Genomic DNA, 19,820 nt, shown 5'->3' on the forward strand with positions numbered 1-19,820 from the left:
ACCGGCCCACAGACTTCTGACCCCACATCCGCCTCGGTTTGCTTGAGGCAGACACACCCCAAGAAACCCCCATCCACACACACAGGCAAAGGACCGAGTGTTTCCGGGTGGCATGGGAGAGGTGGCCTGGCCCGGCCTGGGGCTCCCTGTGTTACCTTTCTGTTTCTCTGGGCAAAGGGCCAGAGGCCTCTCGGCGGGGGCCCTGAGCCAGCGTCCACAGGGTTCCCACACACTCTGCCTGTGAGCTCTCCTGAGGCCCCGGCCTCTGGGCAGGGGCAAACAGCAGAACATCTTGGCAGCAAGTGATCTGGCTGGGGCTCCTCTCCACCCTGGAGGCCTGGATACCTGTGTTCCGGGTTCTGTTGTTTTATGTTGCCAGGAAGTGACATCATTTCCTGGGGTTTGTGCTGAGGTCCCTTCCCCAAAGCTCCCCAAGAAATCTCTTGGTTTCTGACTGCTGAACCCCCCCCCCCCGAGGCCATGTGCAGGCACAGAGACGCCCACACAGCTCACCCTACATCCTTGGGGAGCCCTGGATGCAGCCAGGGCCTGAGCTCGGAGGACCCCGCTGCTCTCAGACCAGACCCCTTTTTCTCATAAGTGATGTGGCCCTGGACAAGCATATGCCCCTCAGGGTTTCCCCAGTCTCTCCATCTGCAGAGTGTGGATCACTCTCCCATCTGCCTCCTAGGTCTGTCGGCCTATGATCACCTCCGTGCCTTTCAACCTTGGGCTGATATGTCTCGGAGCTTGTGCACTGAGACTTCCAAAAGAAGAATTCAAATAGGGCTGACATACCACCGAATGGGGCAGAACATGGCCTGGATGGGTTCTGGACCTAGGAAAAGGCAGTCGTCTCGCCTTCCTGATATTTCAAGATCCCACCCCGAAACACACACACACACTGTGGGAGATCTTGAGGTAAGATTCAGACCTCTCCCCTCCAATATAGAACAACCTTCGTCACCCTCCTGTTCCACTGAGATTCTGGCTCAAGTGTCCCACCTCAGTCTCTAGGGGAGATCAAGGCTTCCCCTATGATGCCTCCCAGGCTTCTCTCTTTTACTCTCATCCCCTTGGGTCATTTCCCCCCTTGCAGTGTGAATGGGCCTCTCATTGTTTCAAACCTGGAGATTGATTCATGCAAATTCTGTGAAATCTTATCATTTTCTCTCTCCTTTTTCAGTCTCTCTCTCTAGATGTGTCTGTTTCTTATCCTTCCTAAATTCAGTCTATTAATTTTTCCCTCTCTCTCTGTCTCTCTTGTGTATGCATGCCTATGAATATATGTATGCATGTCTATTGTTAGCCTAGGTTTAAGTTTTAGGTTTTAGTTTTCAGTGAGATAAAGGATTGGGATTGGAGTTGCTGTGAGGGGAAGGGATAGGGGTGATGCTCTTGTTTCTGGTTGACTGAGTGATGTGAGTTCTTAGTCTCTTTTTCATATCAACCCCTCCTCATAGACACCACTTGCAAATAGTCTCTCATATTCAGTTTGCTACCTTTTAATTTGTGAATGCTTAGCCTTTTTTGTTGCAAAGCTGTTCAATTGCATAGAAGCCCCTGGTGTTCTTTGGTTTCCTGTTTCCCTTACTTGAAGAGACCCATTTTTGCTTCCCACACCAAATGTTAAGGAGCCTAAGGCACGTGCTTATTTCAAGGAGTTTCAAACCTCCCTTGTGGCTCATCCGGTAAAGAGTCCACCTGCAAGGCGGGAGACCTGGGTTCGATTCCCGGGTTGGGAAATCCCCTGGAGAAGGGAAAAGCTACCCGCTCCAGTATTCTGGCCTGGAGAATCCAATGGCCTGTATAGTCCATGGGGTTGCAAAAAGTCAGACAAAACTGAGCGACTTTCACTTTCACTCAGAACTTCTAGCTTTGGGTTGACGTGTGTCACTGGTTTTGTGGTGCTATGAGAACAAAAGGCAATGTGATTCTTCAGATGCAGCCATCCAGTTTTGCCATGGCCCTTTCTTGAAGAGGCTTTTGTGTTCCCATTTGCAGATTCTCCCCTCCTTTGTAGTAGGTGAATTGACCATAGAAGCTTGGGTTTATTTCTTGGACTCTCAACTCTGTTGTACGGATCTGGATGCGTGTGTATGTTTGTGTGCCCAACACCACACTGTCCAGATGATCCTAGTGTAGCAGTCTAGTTGGCTATCAGGCATCCTGGTAGACCCATATCAGGCCTTCTTTCCTTAGACTGTACAGACAATATAGGCTCCTTTGTGTTTTCATACCCATTTTGGAGTTCCTTGGTTTAGTGCCCTGAGAACATTGCTTGGCAACTTGAGAGGAATAGCACGGACCCTCTGGATTGCCTTCGGGGATGTGACATCATTTTACCAATAGGAATCCTTCCAATCCATGAGCTCAGCTTATTTTCCATCGGATCATGTGGATATCATCTTCTTTCATCCATCTCTTGCAGTTTTCTGAGACCAGGTCCTTCCCTCCTGGGTTAGATGGACTCCTGGGTATTTCCTCCTAGTGTATGTCATTGTCAATGGGGTTGATACTTACCTTCTCATTCTAAGAGTTTGTGGTGAGCATTGGAAATGCAAAGGATTTTCCCCCCTTCCCCTCTGTCCATCTCTCTGAGCCACCAGGTAGAACAGGCGTAGTCAGGGTCACACGGGGCTCAGGGAGTGCAGCTAGACTGTGTTTCTCAGGCCCTCAGTGCTGGGCATCATTCGCTATACTCTCCATGAACCTTCCTTGGTCTGGTGTCCCTTCAGACCTCTCCCTAGTTTTAATAACCTTGCTTGTGTTCTTTGTCTCTTTGGAGACACATCCTTTATCAGCTGTGTGTTTGCAAGTGTTTGTCTGCCAGTGTGTGACGTATCCTTTGCGTTTTTTCGTAAGGTCTTTACCAGAGTGGAGACCTTTGATTTTGCACAGTCCACAGGATTGCCTTTTTGTGCATTGCCTTTCTGTATTGTTTCTGAAGACTCCAAGCTCATGTCTAGCCTCTGCTCGATTTTCTGCTGGATTTGTGAGATGTTTGGCATGGAAAATATGTCTCAGAAAAATTCGAAACGAATTTGGTGTAAGGTGTCAAGTTTCCATCCTCATTCACGTCATCCCCTCTGGTTTTCAATTCATCGCTCCTGAACTCCTTTGGAGACCTTGTGGGAAGTTTGGTTGCCTTTCAGTTTGAATTCCTGCTCTTTAACAGATTCACCCAGTTCTGCCAGCAGGGACACGGTAAAGGGTGAGTGAGGGGCAGCCTGCCCTCCCAGCACTGACCACACTGTGTGGTGAGTGTTGCTCTCCCCTCTGGGAGCCCCAGGCCACAGGCATCCCAGTGAGTAGCCAGCTCTGTTCGCAGCTGAAAGGAGTTAGTCTCTCAGGAGCCTCTGTGAGGTTGCCTTTGGGTCTCCCCGGGTGGGAGTTTACAGTGACAGGACCCATGGCACTGCAAGTGAAGTGAGAACCCATATGACATCCGCCACTGCTCCTAAAGAGATGCACCTGAGGCCCCTTGAAGGTCCTGCACAGAGAGCTCTTTAGTGGACATGCTGGAAACTCTGTTTCCTCGTGGGCTGCCCAGGGCAGGCTCTCAGCAGTCCAGACACAGACCACGGTGATGACCGGCTCTGCTCTCTCCAAAGGGTTTTCATTGGTGTGTATCCTCATCTGAGCAGTCAGGCCATGCGTACTGCCTCTCCTTGCAACTTCTAGGCCAGGGCTCCTAGGCTAGAACTCTCAGGTCTAACTTGTAGAACTAGGCTACACCGGCCAAGTGCATTGCCTGTCCTCGCAACGTCACAGCTCTCTTCTCTTCTTTACTGCACATTGATTTTCAAGAGTGTGTTTGGGCCACAAGGATGTTGGGTCTTTCTCTAGCCTTATCTCATGAAGTTGAGACAACCTCATTGTTTCTGGTTGTTCCTGTGCTCTGTTTTTCCCATTCTCTTTCCTGGCTTCTTTTTGTGACTTTGTTTGTGCCTGAGGAAGAGCTCAGCATTTCTCTTCTGCCTGAGACATCACACAACAGTAATGCCCACCTGGAGATTAGTTGCCAAAAGGGCCTCGTTTTGCAGATGACATCTTGAAATCACCTGCACTGCCGTTTCTGATACACAAAGGCTGCCCTAAAGGAAATAAAGAACAAGTCCCAAGTCTAGTCTTAAAATATGTGGGCTGTCTAATGAAACCACCTTTTCTATGATTTCATTGATAGGCATTAACTGGAGACATCCAGAATATGGGAAGACACTGAGATATGAGAGAATTAAAGGTTGTCAGGGGCAAGGGAGGAACAGGGAGTGCTTGAGGTGAATACAGGATTTGCAGGGGGTGAGGGAGGGTTGGTTGTGGAGAATGAAAGAGTCCCCAACTAGAAAGTGGTGATGGTTGCAGAGGATCGTGAAGGTCCTTAATGCTCCAGAAGCGTACCACCTAACATCAATTTTATTGATTAAAAATTTAAGGAAAAAATACACAAATCTGTGACAAACAAAATAGAAATCAAGAAAATAAAATACAGAAAAACTGAATGAAAAGAAGCTCAGGGGAAGCGAATTCAATCTCCACTGGGTAGAAAGTGAGTTGATGGCATCCACGGGTGGCAGAGAGGGATGGAGGATGCAAAGGCAAACCCTCCCCTGGACACGGTGTTTCCAGAAATGGAAATTTGGAAAGGGCTCTGGGTCTCTGTCCAGAGCAGGGGTCGATTCTCCTTGCAGAGGTGGGTCAATCATCGTGGGCATCTGGGTCTTGGGCAGAAGCCAGGGCAGGCTCTCCCTTCAGAGGTGTTCTCTTATCCCCTGACTCAGGTTCTCCTGCCAAAATCCGAGCACGGGCAGGCAGAAGCGAACATGTAGGTGGAGGTGGAGGTTCTCCCCCGGGGATTGGAGCATTGGTGCCTGGGCCTGAGGGTCCTGCTTGCACAGAGATCTGATCTTCCCAGTGTGCTGGCCAATACCCAGTTGGCCTGGTGTCTATGGGAAGGCATGTCTCAGGTCTCGATCTCCTCTCAGTGGATCCCTGAGTCCTGGACAGGTAGCAACCACCTCTGTAGAGACAGGGCTGGGAAGTGGAGCCTGGTTGAACCTGGGGGCTGGTGCTGGAGCTGTGAGAGAAGAAAAGGTTACCCACAGGCCTGCCTTTGCCCTTTGCCTCTCTGGAGACAATTCTACCCTGAGCTGTGGAGACAATTCTCAGTTTAGGAAGTCACAATAGGATGTCGTCCTGCCTGCAGTCCACCAAGCAGAAGGTCTGAGGCCAGCCTTTGCTCCAGGTCCAGCACCAGCTTTGGGGGACTCCTCCTGTGTAGCTCAGGACTCCTTCCCCACACACTCACATGCACCAGCACCTCCTCACCTCTGTGCTCACCGTGCTGGGCTCCTGGTCCTCCTGGTGCCTCAGAGGCAGAGGTTCTCAGGGCTCTGGGTCGGACCCGGGCGTGCTGAGCTCCGTGGCAGCCTGAGACTGGGCCGCCGGGTGTGTCTTGGGTGGTGAAGGGGCAGCAGGCCTTCCCTGCTTCCTCTTCATTCCCAGTTGGGCTGAACCCTCTGTGGGCTCGCTCACCTGGAGGCGGCACTAGGCCTCAAGGGCGGGGGGTGGTGTTCCGACCCCTCCCTCGGGGAGGTGGATGGGGTGTCCCTCTCATCGGCCATATCCAGTGGGAAGCTCTGCAATGACAGTGACCATCAGCCAGCCCTGCTTGGAGTTTTCTGAGCTGGGCCTGGTCAGTATGGCTGTTGCTTCTGCCTACTCAAACTTTGGCTCCCAGAACCAACAGAGACGTGTGTCTGCTCAGATACCTACCCGGGAGAATGGAGACCCACCTGAGGGTGTGAGGTCAGCCTGGGCGGCTGGTGTTGCCTGCCCTGTCCTCATCCCACCCAGCCTGCTTTCCCCTGGGATGTGGATACAACCGGCCCACAGACTTCTGACCCCACATCCGCCTCGGTTTGCTTGAGGCAGACACACCCCAAGAAACCCCCATCCACACACACAGGCAAAGGACCGAGTGTTTCCGGGTGGCATGGGAGAGGTGGCCTGGCCTGGCCTGGGGCTCCCTGTGTTACCTTTCTGTTTCTCTGGGCAAAGGGCCAGAGGCCTCTCGGCGGGGGCCCTGAGCCAGCGTCCACAGGGTTCCCACACACTCTGCCTGTGAGCTCTCCTGAGGCCCCGGCCTCTGGGCAGGGGCAAACAGCAGAACATCTTGGCAGCAAGTGATCTGGCTGGGGCTCCTCTCCACCCTGGAGGCCTGGATACCTGTGTTCCGGGTTCTGTTGTTTTATGTTGCCAGGAAGTGACATCATTTCCTGGGGTTTGTGCTGAGGTCCCTTCCCCAAAGCTCCCCAAGAAATCTCTTGGTTTCTGACTGCTGAACCCACCCCCCCCCCCGAGGCCATGTGCAGGCACAGAGACGCCCACACAGCTCACCCTACATCCTTGGGGAGCCCTGGATGCAGCCAGGGCCTGAGCTCGGAGGACCCCGCTGCTCTCAGACCAGACCCCTTTTTCTCATAAGTGATGTGGCCCTGGACAAGCATATGCCCCTCAGGGTTTCCCCAGTCTCTCCATCTGCAGAGTGTGGATCACTCTCCCATCTGCCTCCTAGGTCTGTCGGCCTATGATCACCTCCGTGCCTTTCAACCTTGGGCTGATATGTCTCGGAGCTTGTGCACTGAGACTTCCAAAAGAAGAATTCAAATAGGGCTGACATACCACCGAATGGGGCAGAACATGGCCTGGATGGGTTCTGGACCTAGGAAAAGGCAGTCGTCTCGCCTTCCTGATATTTCAAGATCCCACCCCGAAACACACACACACACTGTGGGAGATCTTGAGGTAAGATTCAGACCTCTCCCCTCCAATATAGAACAACCTTCGTCACCCTCCTGTTCCACTGAGATTCTGGCTCAAGTGTCCCACCTCAGTCTCTAGGGGAGATCAAGGCTTCCCCTATGATGCCTCCCAGGCTTCTCTCTTTTACTCTCATCCCCTTGGGTCATTTCCCCCCTTGCAGTGTGAATGGGCCTCTCATTGTTTCAAACCTGGAGATTGATTCATGCAAATTCTGTGAAATCTTATCATTTCCTCTCTCCTTTTTCAGTCTCTCTCTCTAGATGTGTCTGTTTCTTATCCTTCCTAAATTCAGTCTATTAATTTTTCCCTCTCTCTCTGTCTCTCTTGTGTATGCATGCCTATGAATATATGTATGCATGTCTATTGTTAGCCTAGGTTTAAGTTTTAGGTTTTAGTTTTCAGTGAGATAAAGGATTGGGATTGGAGTTGCTGTGAGGGGAAGGGATAGGGGTGATGCTCTTGTTTCTGGTTGACTGAGTGATGTGAGTTCTTAGTCTCTTTTTCATATCAACCCCTCCTCATAGACACCACTTGCAAATAGTCTCTCATATTCAGTTTGCTACCTTTTAATTTGTGAATGCTTAGCCTTTTTTGTTGCAAAGCTGTTCAATTGCATAGAAGCCCCTGGTGTTCTTTGGTTTCCTGTTTCCCTTACTTGAAGAGACCCATTTTTGCTTCCCACACCAAATGTTAAGGAGCCTAAGGCACGTGCTTATTTCAAGGAGTTTCAAACCTCCCTTGTGGCTCATCCGGTAAAGAGTCCACCTGCAAGGCGGGAGACCTGGGTTCGATTCCCGGGTTGGGAAATCCCCTGGAGAAGGGAAAAGCTACCCGCTCCAGTATTCTGGCCTGGAGAATCCAATGGCCTGTATAGTCCATGGGGTTGCAAAAAGTCAGACAAAACTGAGCGACTTTCACTTTCACTCAGAACTTCTAGCTTTGGGTTGACGTGTGTCACTGATTTTGTGGTGCTATGAGAACAAAAGGCAATGTGATTCTTCAGATGCAGCCATCCAGTTTTGCCATGGCCCTTTCTTGAAGAGGCTTTTGTGTTCCCATTTGCAGATTCTCCCCTCCTTTGTAGTAGGTGAATTGACCATAGAAGCTTGGGTTTATTTCTTGGACTCTCAACTCTGTTGTACGGATCTGGATGCGTGTGTATGTTTGTGTGCCCAACACCACACTGTCCAGATGATCCTAGTGTAGCAGTCTAGTTGGCTATCAGGCATCCTGGTAGACCCATATCAGGCCTTCTTTCCTTAGACTGTACAGACAATATAGGCTCCTTTGTGTTTTCATACCCATTTTGGAGTTCCTTGGTTTAGTGCCCTGAGAACATTGCTTGGCAACTTGAGAGGAATAGCACGGACCCTCTGGATTGCCTTCGGGGATGTGACATCATTTTACCAATAGGAATCCTTCCAATCCATGAGCTCAGCTTATTTTCCATCGGATCATGTGGATATCATCTTCTTTCATCCATCTCTTGCAGTTTTCTGAGACCAGGTCCTTCCCTCCTGGGTTAGATGGACTCCTGGGTATTTCCTCCTAGTGTATGTCATTGTCAATGGGGTTGATACTTACCTTCTCATTCTAAGAGTTTGTGGTGAGCATTGGAAATGCAAAGGATTTTCCCCCCTTCCCCTCTGTCCATCTCTCTGAGCCACCAGGTAGAACAGGCGTAGTCAGGGTCACACGGGGCTCAGGGAGTGCAGCTAGACTGTGTTTCTCAGGCCCTCAGTGCTGGGCATCATTCGCTATACTCTCCATGAACCTTCCTTGGTCTGGTGTCCCTTCAGACCTCTCCCTAGTTTTAATAACCTTGCTTGTGTTCTTTGTCTCTTTGGAGACACATCCTTTATCAGCTGTGTGTTTGCAAGTGTTTGTCTGCCAGTGTGTGACGTATCCTTTGCGTTTTTTCGTAAGGTCTTTACCAGAGTGGAGACCTTTGATTTTGCACAGTCCACAGGATTGCCTTTTTGTGCATTGCCTTTCTGTATTGTTTCTGAAGACTCCAAGCTCATGTCTAGCCTCTGCTCGATTTTCTGCTGGATTTGTGAGATGTTTGGCATGGAAAATATGTCTCAGAAAAATTCGAAACGAATTTGGTGTAAGGTGTCAAGTTTCCATCCTCATTCACGTCATCCCCTCTGGTTTTCAATTCATCGCTCCTGAACTCCTTTGGAGACCTTGTGGGAAGTTTGGTTGCCTTTCAGTTTGAATTCCTGCTCTTTAACAGATTCACCCAGTTCTGCCAGCAGGGACACGGTAAAGGGTGAGTGAGGGGCAGCCTGCCCTCCCAGCACTGACCACACTGTGTGGTGAGTGTTGCTCTCCCCTCTGGGAGCCCCAGGCCACAGGCATCCCAGTGAGTAGCCAGCTCTGTTCGCAGCTGAAAGGAGTTAGTCTCTCAGGAGCCTCTGTGAGGTTGCCTTTGGGTCTCCCCGGGTGGGAGTTTACAGTGACAGGACCCATGGCACTGCAAGTGAAGTGAGAACCCATATGACATCCGCCACTGCTCCTAAAGAGATGCACCTGAGGCCCCTTGAAGGTCCTGCACAGAGAGCTCTTTAGTGGACATGCTGGAAACTCTGTTTCCTCGTGGGCTGCCCAGGGCAGGCTCTCAGCAGTCCAGACACAGACCACGGTGATGACCGGCTCTGCTCTCTCCAAAGGGTTTTCATTGGTGTGTATCCTCATCTGAGCAGTCAGGCCATGCGTACTGCCTCTCCTTGCAACTTCTAGGCCAGGGCTCCTAGGCTAGAACTCTCAGGTCTAACTTGTAGAACTAGGCTACACCGGCCAAGTGCATTGCCTGTCCTCGCAACGTCACAGCTCTCTTCTCTTCTTTACTGCACATTGATTTTCAAGAGTGTGTTTGGGCCACAAGGATGTTGGGTCTTTCTCTAGCCTTATCTCATGAAGTTGAGACAACCTCATTGTTTCTGGTTGTTCCTGTGCTCTGTTTTTCCCATTCTCTTTCCTGGCTTCTTTTTGTGACTTTGTTTGTGCCTGAGGAAGAGCTCAGCATTTCTCTTCTGCCTGAGACATCACACAACAGTAATGCCCACCTGGAGATTAGTTGCCAAAAGGGCCTCGTTTTGCAGATGACATCTTGAAATCACCTGCACTGCCGTTTCTGATACACAAAGGCTGCCCTAAAGGAAATAAAGAACAAGTCCCAAGTCTAGTCTTAAAATATGTGGGCTGTCTAATGAAACCACCTTTTCTATGATTTCATTGATAGGCATTAACTGGAGACATCCAGAATATGGGAAGACACTGAGATATGAGAGAATTAAAGGTTGTCAGGGGCAAGGGAGGAACAGGGAGTGCTTGAGGTGAATACAGGATTTGCAGGGGGTGAGGGAGGGTTGGTTGTGGAGAATGAAAGAGTCCCCAACTAGAAAGTGGTGATGGTTGCAGAGGATCGTGAAGGTCCTTAATGCTCCAGAAGCGTACCACCTAACATCAATTTTATTGATTAAAAATTTAAGGAAAAAATACACAAATCTGTGACAAACAAAATAGAAATCAAGAAAATAAAATACAGAAAAACTGAATGAAAAGAAGCTCAGGGGAAGCGAATTCAATCTCCACTGGGTAGAAAGTGAGTTGATGGCATCCACGGGTGGCAGAGAGGGATGGAGGATGCAAAGGCAAACCCTCCCCTGGACACGGTGTTTCCAGAAATGGAAATTTGGAAAGGGCTCTGGGTCTCTGTCCAGAGCAGGGGTCGATTCTCCTTGCAGAGGTGGGTCAATCATCGTGGGCATCTGGGTCTTGGGCAGAAGCCAGGGCAGGCTCTCCCTTCAGAGGTGTTCTCTTATCCCCTGACTCAGGTTCTCCTGCCAAAATCCGAGCACGGGCAGGCAGAAGCGAACATGTAGGTGGAGGTGGAGGTTCTCCCCCGGGGATTGGAGCATTGGTGCCTGGGCCTGAGGGTCCTGCTTGCACAGAGATCTGATCTTCCCAGTGTGCTGGCCAATACCCAGTTGGCCTGGTGTCTATGGGAAGGCATGTCTCAGGTCTCGATCTCCTCTCAGTGGATCCCTGAGTCCTGGACAGGTAGCAACCACCTCTGTAGAGACAGGGCTGGGAAGTGGAGCCTGGTTGAACCTGGGGGCTGGTGCTGGAGCTGTGAGAGAAGAAAAGGTTACCCACAGGCCTGCCTTTGCCCTTTGCCTCTCTGGAGACAATTCTACCCTGAGCTGTGGAGACAATTCTCAGTTTAGGAAGTCACAATAGGATGTCGTCCTGCCTGCAGTCCACCAAGCAGAAGGTCTGAGGCCAGCCTTTGCTCCAGGTCCAGCACCAGCTTTGGGGGACTCCTCCTGTGTAGCTCAGGACTCCTTCCCCACACACTCACATGCACCAGCACCTCCTCACCTCTGTGCTCACCGTGCTGGGCTCCTGGTCCTCCTGGTGCCTCAGAGGCAGAGGTTCTCAGGGCTCTGGGTCGGACCCGGGCGTGCTGAGCTCCGTGGCAGCCTGAGACTGGGCCGCCGGGTGTGTCTTGGGTGGTGAAGGGGCAGCAGGCCTTCCCTGCTTCCTCTTCATTCCCAGTTGGGCTGAACCCTCTGTGGGCTCGCTCACCTGGAGGCTGCACTAGGCCTCAAGGGCGGGGGGTGGTGCTCCGACCCCTCCCTCGGGGAGGTGGATGGGGTGTCCCTCTCATCGGCCATATCCAGTGGGAAGCTCTGCAATGACAGTGACCATCAGCCAGCCCTGCTTGGAGTTTTCTGAGCTGGGCCTGGTCAGTATGGCTGTTGCTTCTGCCTACTCAAACTTTGGCTCCCAGAACCAACAGAGACGTGTGTCTGCTCAGATACCTACCCGGGAGAATGGAGACCCACCTGAGGGTGTGAGGTCAGCCTGGGCGGCTGGTGTTGCCTGCCCTGTCCTCATCCCACCCAGCCTGCTTTCCCCTGGGATGTGGATACAACCGGCCCACAGACTTCTGACCCCACATCCGCCTCGGTTTGCTTGAGGCAGACACACCCCAAGAAACCCCCATCCACACACACAGGCAAAGGACCGAGTGTTTCCGGGTGGCATGGGAGAGGTGGCCTGGCCCGGCCTGGGGCTCCCTGTGTTACCTTTCTGTTTCTCTGGGCAAAGGGCCAGAGGCCTCTCGGCGGGGGCCCTGAGCCAGCGTCCACAGGGTTCCCACACACTCTGCCTGTGAGCTCTCCTGAGGCCCCGGCCTCTGGGCAGGGGCAAACAGCAGAACATCTTGGCAGCAAGTGATCTGGCTGGGGCTCCTCTCCACCCTGGAGGCCTGGATACCTGTGTTCCGGGTTCTGTTGTTTTATGTTGCCAGGAAGTGACATCATTTCCTGGGGTTTGTGCTGAGGTCCCTTCCCCAAAGCTCCCCAAGAAATCTCTTGGTTTCTGACTGCTGAACCCACCCCCCCCCCCCGAGGCCATGTGCAGGCACAGAGACGCCCACACAGCTCACCCTACATCCTTGGGGAGCCCTGGATGCAGCCAGGGCCTGAGCTCGGAGGACCCCGCTGCTCTCAGACCAGACCCCTTTTTCTCATAAGTGATGTGGCCCTGGACAAGCATATGCCCCTCAGGGTTTCCCCAGTCTCTCCATCTGCAGAGTGTGGATCACTCTCCCATCTGCCTCCTAGGTCTGTCGGCCTATGATCACCTCCGTGCCTTTCAACCTTGGGCTGATATGTCTCGGAGCTTGTGCACTGAGACTTCCAAAAGAAGAATTCAAATAGGGCTGACATACCACCGAATGGGGCAGAACGTGGCCTGGATGGGTTCTGGACCTAGGAAAAGGCAGTCGTCTCGCCTTCCTGATATTTCAAGATCCCACCCCGAAACACACACACACACTGTGGGAGATCTTGAGGTAAGATTCAGACCTCTCCCCTCCAATATAGAACAACCTTCGTCACCCTCCTGTTCCACTGAGATTCTGGCTCAAGTGTCCCACCTCAGTCTCTAGGGGAGATCAAGGCTTCCCCTATGATGCCTCCCAGGCTTCTCTCTTTTACTCTCATCCCCTTGGGTCATTTCCCCCCTTGCAGTGTGAATGGGCCTCTCATTGTTTCAAACCTGGAGATTGATTCATGCAAATTCTGTGAAATCTTATCATTTCCTCTCTCCTTTTTCAGTCTCTCTCTCTAGATGTGTCTGTTTCTTATCCTTCCTAAATTCAGTCTATTAATTTTTCCCTCTCTCTCTGTCTCTCTTGTGTATGCATGCCTATGAATATATGTATGCATGTCTATTGTTAGCCTAGGTTTAAGTTTTAGGTTTTAGTTTTCAGTGAGATAAAGGATTGGGATTGGAGTTGCTGTGAGGGGAAGGGATAGGGGTGATGCTCTTGTTTCTGGTTGACTGAGTGATGTGAGTTCTTAGTCTCTTTTTCATATCAACCCCTCCTCATAGACACCACTTGCAAATAGTCTCTCATATTCAGTTTGCTACCTTTTAATTTGTGAATGCTTAGCCTTTTTTGTTGCAAAGCTGTTCAATTGCATAGAAGCCCCTGGTGTTCTTTGGTTTCCTGTTTCCCTTACTTGAAGAGACCCATTTTTGCTTCCCACACCAAATGTTAAGGAGCCTAAGGCACGTGCTTATTTCAAGGAGTTTCAAACCTCCCTTGTGGCTCATCCGGTAAAGAGTCCACCTGCAAGGCGGGAGACCTGGGTTCGATTCCCGGGTTGGGAAATCCCCTGGAGAAGGGAAAAGCTACCCGCTCCAGTATTCTGGCCTGGAGAATCCAATGGCCTGTATAGTCCATGGGGTTGCAAAAAGTCAGACAAAACTGAGCGACTTTCACTTTCACTCAGAACTTCTAGCTTTGGGTTGACGTGTGTCACTGATTTTGTGGTGCTATGAGAACAAAAGGCAATGTGATTCTTCAGATGCAGCCATCCAGTTTTGCCATGGCCCTTTCTTGAAGAGGCTTTTGTGTTCCCATTTGCAGATTCTCCCCTCCTTTGTAGTAGGTGAATTGACCATAGAAGCTTGGGTTTATTTCTTGGACTCTCAACTCTGTTGTACGGATCTGGATGCGTGTGTATGTTTGTGTGCCCAACACCACACTGTCCAGATGATCCTAGTGTAGCAGTCTAGTTGGCTATCAGGCATCCTGGTAGACCCATATCAGGCCTTCTTTCCTTAGACTGTACAGACAATATAGGCTCCTTTGTGTTTTCATACCCATTTTGGAGTTCCTTGGTTTAGTGCCCTGAGAACATTGCTTGGCAACTTGAGAGGAATAGCACGGACCCTCTGGATTGCCTTCGGGGATGTGACATCATTTTACCAATAGGAATCCTTCCAATCCATGAGCTCAGCTTATTTTCCATCGGATCATGTGGATATCATCTTCTTTCATCCATCTCTTGCAGTTTTCTGAGACCAGGTCCTTCCCTCCTGGGTTAGATGGACTCCTGGGTATTTCCTCCTAGTGTATGTCATTGTCAATGGGGTTGATACTTACCTTCTCATTCTAAGAGTTTGTGGTGAGCATTGGAAATGCAAAGGATTTTCCCCCCTTCCCCTCTGTCCATCTCTCTGAGCCACCAGGTAGAACAGGCGTAGTCAGGGTCACACGGGGCTCAGGGAGTGCAGCTAGACTGTGTTTCTCAGGCCCTCAGTGCTGGGCATCATTCGCTATACTCTCCATGAACCTTCCTTGGTCTGGTGTCCCTTCAGACCTCTCCCTAGTTTTAATAACCTTGCTTGTGTTCTTTGTCTCTTTGGAGACACATCCTTTATCAGCTGTGTGTTTGCAAGTGTTTGTCTGCCAGTGTGTGACGTATCCTTTGCGTTTTTTCGTAAGGTCTTTACCAGAGTGGAGACCTTTGATTTTGCACAGTCCACAGGATTGCCTTTTTGTGCATTGCCTTTCTGTATTGTTTCTGAAGACTCCAAGCTCATGTCTAGCCTCTGCTCGATTTTCTGCTGGATTTGTGAGATGTTTGGCATGGAAAATATGTCTCAGAAAAATTCGAAACGAATTTGGTGTAAGGTGTCAAGTTTCCATCCTCATTCACGTCATCCCCTCTGGTTTTCAATTCATCGCTCCTGAACTCCTTTGGAGACCTTGTGGGAAGTTTGGTTGCCTTTCAGTTTGAATTCCTGCTCTTTAACAGATTCACCCAGTTCTGCCAGCAGGGACACGGTAAAGGGTGAGTGAGGGGCAGCCTGCCCTCCCAGCACTGACCACACTGTGTGGTGAGTGTTGCTCTCCCCTCTGGGAGCCCCAGGCCACAGGCATCCCAGTGAGTAGCCAGCTCTGTTCGCAGCTGAAAGGAGTTAGTCTCTCAGGAGCCTCTGTGAGGTTGCCTTTGGGTCTCCCCGGGTGGGAGTTTACAGTGACAGGACCCATGGCACTGCAAGTGAAGTGAGAACCCATATGACATCCGCCACTGCTCCTAAAGAGATGCACCTGAGGCCCCTTGAAGGTCCTGCACAGAGAGCTCTTTAGTGGACATGCTGGAAACTCTGTTTCCTCGTGGGCTGCCCAGGGCAGGCTCTCAGCAGTCCAGACACAGACCACGGTGATGACCGGCTCTGCTCTCTCCAAAGGGTTTTCATTGGTGTGTATCCTCATCTGAGCAGTCAGGCCATGTGTACTGCCTCTCCTTGCAACTTCTAGGCCAGGGCTCCTAGGCTAGAACTCTCAGGTCTAACTTGTAGAACTAGGCTACACCGGCCAAGTGCATTGCCTGTCCTCGCAACGTCACAGCTCTCTTCTCTTCTTTACTGCACATTGATTTTCAAGAGTGTGTTTGGGCCACAAGGATGTTGGGTCTTTCTCTAGCCTTATCTCATGAAGTTGAGACAACCTCATTGTTTCTGGTTGTTCCTGTGCTCTGTTTTTCCCATTCTCTTTCCTGGCTTCTTTTTGTGACTTTGTTTGTGCCTGAGGAAGAGCTCAGCATTTCTCTTCTGCCTGAGACATCACACAACAGTAATGCCCACCTGGAGATTAGTTGCCAAAAGGGCCTCGTTTTGCAGATGACATCTTGAAATCACCTGCACTGCCGTTTCTGATACACAAAGGCTGCCCTAAAGGAAATAAAGAACAAGTCCCAAGTCTAGTCTTAAAATATGTGGGCTGTCTAATGAAACCACCTTTTCTATGATTTCATTGATAGGCATTAACTGGAGACATCCAGAATATGGGAAGACACTGAGATATGAGAGAATTAAAGGTTGTCAGGGGCAAGGGAGGAACAGGGAGTGCTTGAGGTGAATACAGGATTTGCAGGGGGTGAGGGAGGGTTGGTTGTGGAGAATGAAAGAGTCCCCAACTAGAAAGTGGTGATGGTTGCAGAGGATCGTGAAGGTCCTTAATGCTCCAGAAGCGTACCACCTAACATCAATTTTATTGATTAAAAATTTAAGGAAAAAATACACAAATCTGTGACAAACAAAATAGAAATCAAGAAAATAAAATACAGAAAAACTGAATGAAAAGAAGCTCAGGGGAAGCGAATTCAATCTCCACTGGGTAGAAAGTGAGTTGATGGCATCCACGGGTGGCAGAGAGGGATGGAGGATGCAAAGGCAAACCCTCCCCTGGACACGGTGTTTCCAGAAATGGAAATTTGGAAAGGGCTCTGGGTCTCTGTCCAGAGCAGGGGTCGATTCTCCTTGCAGAGGTGGGTCAATCATCGTGGGCATCTGGGTCTTGGGCAGAAGCCAGGGCAGGCTCTCCCTTCAGAGGTGTTCTCTTATCCCCTGACTCAGGTTCTCCTGCCAAAATCCGAGCACGGGCAGGCAGAAGCGAACATGTAGGTGGAGGTGGAGGTTCTCCCCCGGGGATTGGAGCATTGGTGCCTGGGCCTGAGGGTCCTGCTTGCACAGAGATCTGATCTTCCCAGTGTGCTGGCCAATACCCAGTTGGCCTGGTGTCTATGGGAAGGCATGTCTCAGGTCTCGATCTCCTCTCAGTGGATCCCTGAGTCCTGGACAGGTAGCAACCACCTCTGTAGAGACAGGGCTGGGAAGTGGAGCCTGGTTGAACCTGGGGGCTGGTGCTGGAGCTGTGAGAGAAGAAAAGGTTACCCACAGGCCTGCCTTTGCCCTTTGCCTCTCTGGAGACAATTCTACCCTGAGCTGTGGAGACAATTCTCAGTTTAGGAAGTCACAATAGGATGTCGTCCTGCCTGCAGTCCACCAAGCAGAAGGTCTGAGGCCAGCCTTTGCTCCAGGTCCAGCACCAGCTTTGGGGGACTCCTCCTGTGTAGCTCAGGACTCCTTCCCCACACACTCACATGCACCAGCACCTCCTCACCTCTGTGCTCACCGTGCTGGGCTCCTGGTCCTCCTGCTGCCTCAGAGGCAGAGGTTCTCAGGGCTCTGGGTCGGACCCGGGCGTGCTGAGCTCCGTGGCAGCCTGAGACTGGGCCGCCGGGTGTGTCTTGGGTGGTGAAGGGGCAGCAGGCCTTCCCTGCTTCCTCTTCATTCCCAGTTGGGCTGAACCCTCTGTGGGCTCGCTCAACTGGAGGCTGCACTAGGCCTCAAGGGCGGGGGGTGGTGCTCCGACCCCTCCCTCGGGGAGGTGGATGGGGTGTCCCTCTCATCGGCCATATCCAGTGGGAAGCTCTGCAATGACAGTGACCATCAGCCAGCCCTGCTTGGAGTTTTCTGAGCTGGGCCTGGTCAGTATGGCTGTTGCTTCTGCCTACTCAAACTTTGGCTCCCAGAACCAACAGAGACGTGTGTCTGCTCAGATACCTACCCGGGAGAATGGAGACCCACCTGAGGGTGTGAGGTCAGCCTGGGCGGCTGGTGTTGCCTGCCCTGTCCTCATCCCACCCAGCCTGCTTTCCCCTGGGATGTGGATACAACCGGCCCAGAGACTTCTGACCCCACATCCGCCTCGGTTTGCTTGAGGCAGACACACCCCAAGAAACCCCCATCCACACACACAGGCAAAGGACCGAGTGTTTCCGGGTGGCATGGGAGAGGTGGCCTGGCCCGGCCTGGGGCTCCCTGTGTTACCTTTCTGTTTCTCTGGGCAAAGGGCCAGAGGCCTCTCGGCGGGGGCCCTGAGCCAGCGTCCACAGGGTTCCCACACACTCTGCCTGTGAGCTCTCCTGAGGCCCCGGTCTCTGGGCAGGGGCAAACAGCAGAACATCTTGGCAGCAAGTGATCTGGCTGGGGCTCCTCTCCACCCTGGAGGCCTGGATACCTGTGTTCCGGGTTCTGTTGTTTTATGTTGCCAGGAAGTGACATCATTTCCTGGGGTTTGTGCTGAGGTCCCTTCCCCAAAGCTCCCCAAGAAATCTCTTGGTTTCTGACTGCTGAACCCACCCCCCCCCCGAGGCCATGTGCAGGCACAGAGACGCCCACACAGCTCACCCTACATCCTTGGGGAGCCCTGGATGCAGCCAGGGCCTGAGCTCGGAGGACCCCGCTGCTCTCAGACCAGACCCCTTTTTCTCATAAGTGATGTGGCCCTGGACAAGCATATGCCCCTCAGGGTTTCCCCAGTCTCTCCATCTGCAGAGTGTGGATCACTCTCCCATCTGCCTCCTAGGTCTGTCGGCCTATGATCACCTCCGTGCCTTTCAACCTTGGGCTGATATGTCTCGGAGCTTGTGCACTGAGACTTCCAAAAGAAGAATTCAAATAGGGCTGACATACAACAGAATGGGGCAGAACATGGCCTGGATGGGTTCTGGACCTAGGAAAAGGCAGTCGTCTCGCCTTCCTGATATTTCAAGATCCCACCCCGAAACACACACACACACTGTGGGAGATCTTGAGGTAAGATTCAGACCTCTCCCCTCCAATATAGAACAACCTTCGTCACCCTCCTGTTCCACTGAGATTCTGGCTCAAGTGTCCCACCTCAGTCTCTAGGGGAGATCAAGGCTTCCCCTATGATGCCTCCCAGGCTTCTCTCTTTTACTCTCATCCCCTTGGGTCATTTCCCCCCTTGCAGTGTGAATGGGCCTCTCATTGTTTCAAACCTGGAGATTGATTCATGCAAATTCTGTGAAATCTTATCATTTCCTCTCTCCTTTTTCAGTCTCTCTCTCTAGATGTGTCTGTTTCTTATCCTTCCTAAATTCAGTCTATTAATTTTTCCCTCTCTCTCTGTCTCTCTTGTGTATGCATGCCTATGAATATATGTATGCATGTCTATTGTTAGCCTAGGTTTAAGTTTTAGGTTTTAGTTTTCAGTGAGATAAAGGATTGGGATTGGAGTTGCTGTGAGGGGAAGGGATAGGGGTGATGCTCTTGTTTCTGGTTGACTGAGTGATGTGAGTTCTTAGTCTCTTTTTCATATCAACCCCTCCTCATAGACACCACTTGCAAATAGTCTCTCATATTCAGTTTGCTACCTTTTAATTTGTGAATGCTTAGCCTTTTTTGTTGCAAAGCTGTTCAATTGCATAGAAGCCCCTGGTGTTCTTTGGTTTCCTGTTTCCCTTACTTGAAGAGACCCATTTTTGCTTCCCACACCAAATGTTAAGGAGCCTAAGGCACGTGCTTATTTCAAGGAGTTTCAAACCTCCCTTGTGGCTCATCCGGTAAAGAGTCCACCTGCAAGGCGGGAGACCTGGGTTCGATTCCCGGGTTGGGAAATCCCCTGGAGAAGGGAAAAGCTACCCGCTCCAGTATTCTGGCCTGGAGAATCCAATGGCCTGTATAGTCCATGGGGTTGCAAAAAGTCAGACAAAACTGAGCGACTTTCACTTTCACTCAGAACTTCTAGCTTTGGGTTGACGTGTGTCACTGATTTTGTGGTGCTATGAGAACAAAAGGCAATGTGATTCTTCAGATGCAGCCATCCAGTTTTGCCATGGCCCTTTCTTGAAGAGGCTTTTGTGTTCCCATTTGCAGATTCTCCCCTCCTTTGTAGTAGGTGAATTGACCATAGAAGCTTGGGTTTATTTCTTGGACTCTCAACTCTGTTGTACGGATCTGGATGCGTGTGTATGTTTGTGTGCCCAACACCACACTGTCCAGATGATCCTAGTGTAGCAGTCTAGTTGGCTATC

Source organism: Giraffa tippelskirchi, chromosome 9, assembly GCF_054371585.1.
Source record: "Giraffa tippelskirchi isolate mGirTip1 chromosome 9, T2T-mGirTip1v1.2.pri, whole genome shotgun sequence".
Lineage (NCBI taxonomy): Eukaryota > Metazoa > Chordata > Mammalia > Artiodactyla > Giraffidae > Giraffa > Giraffa tippelskirchi.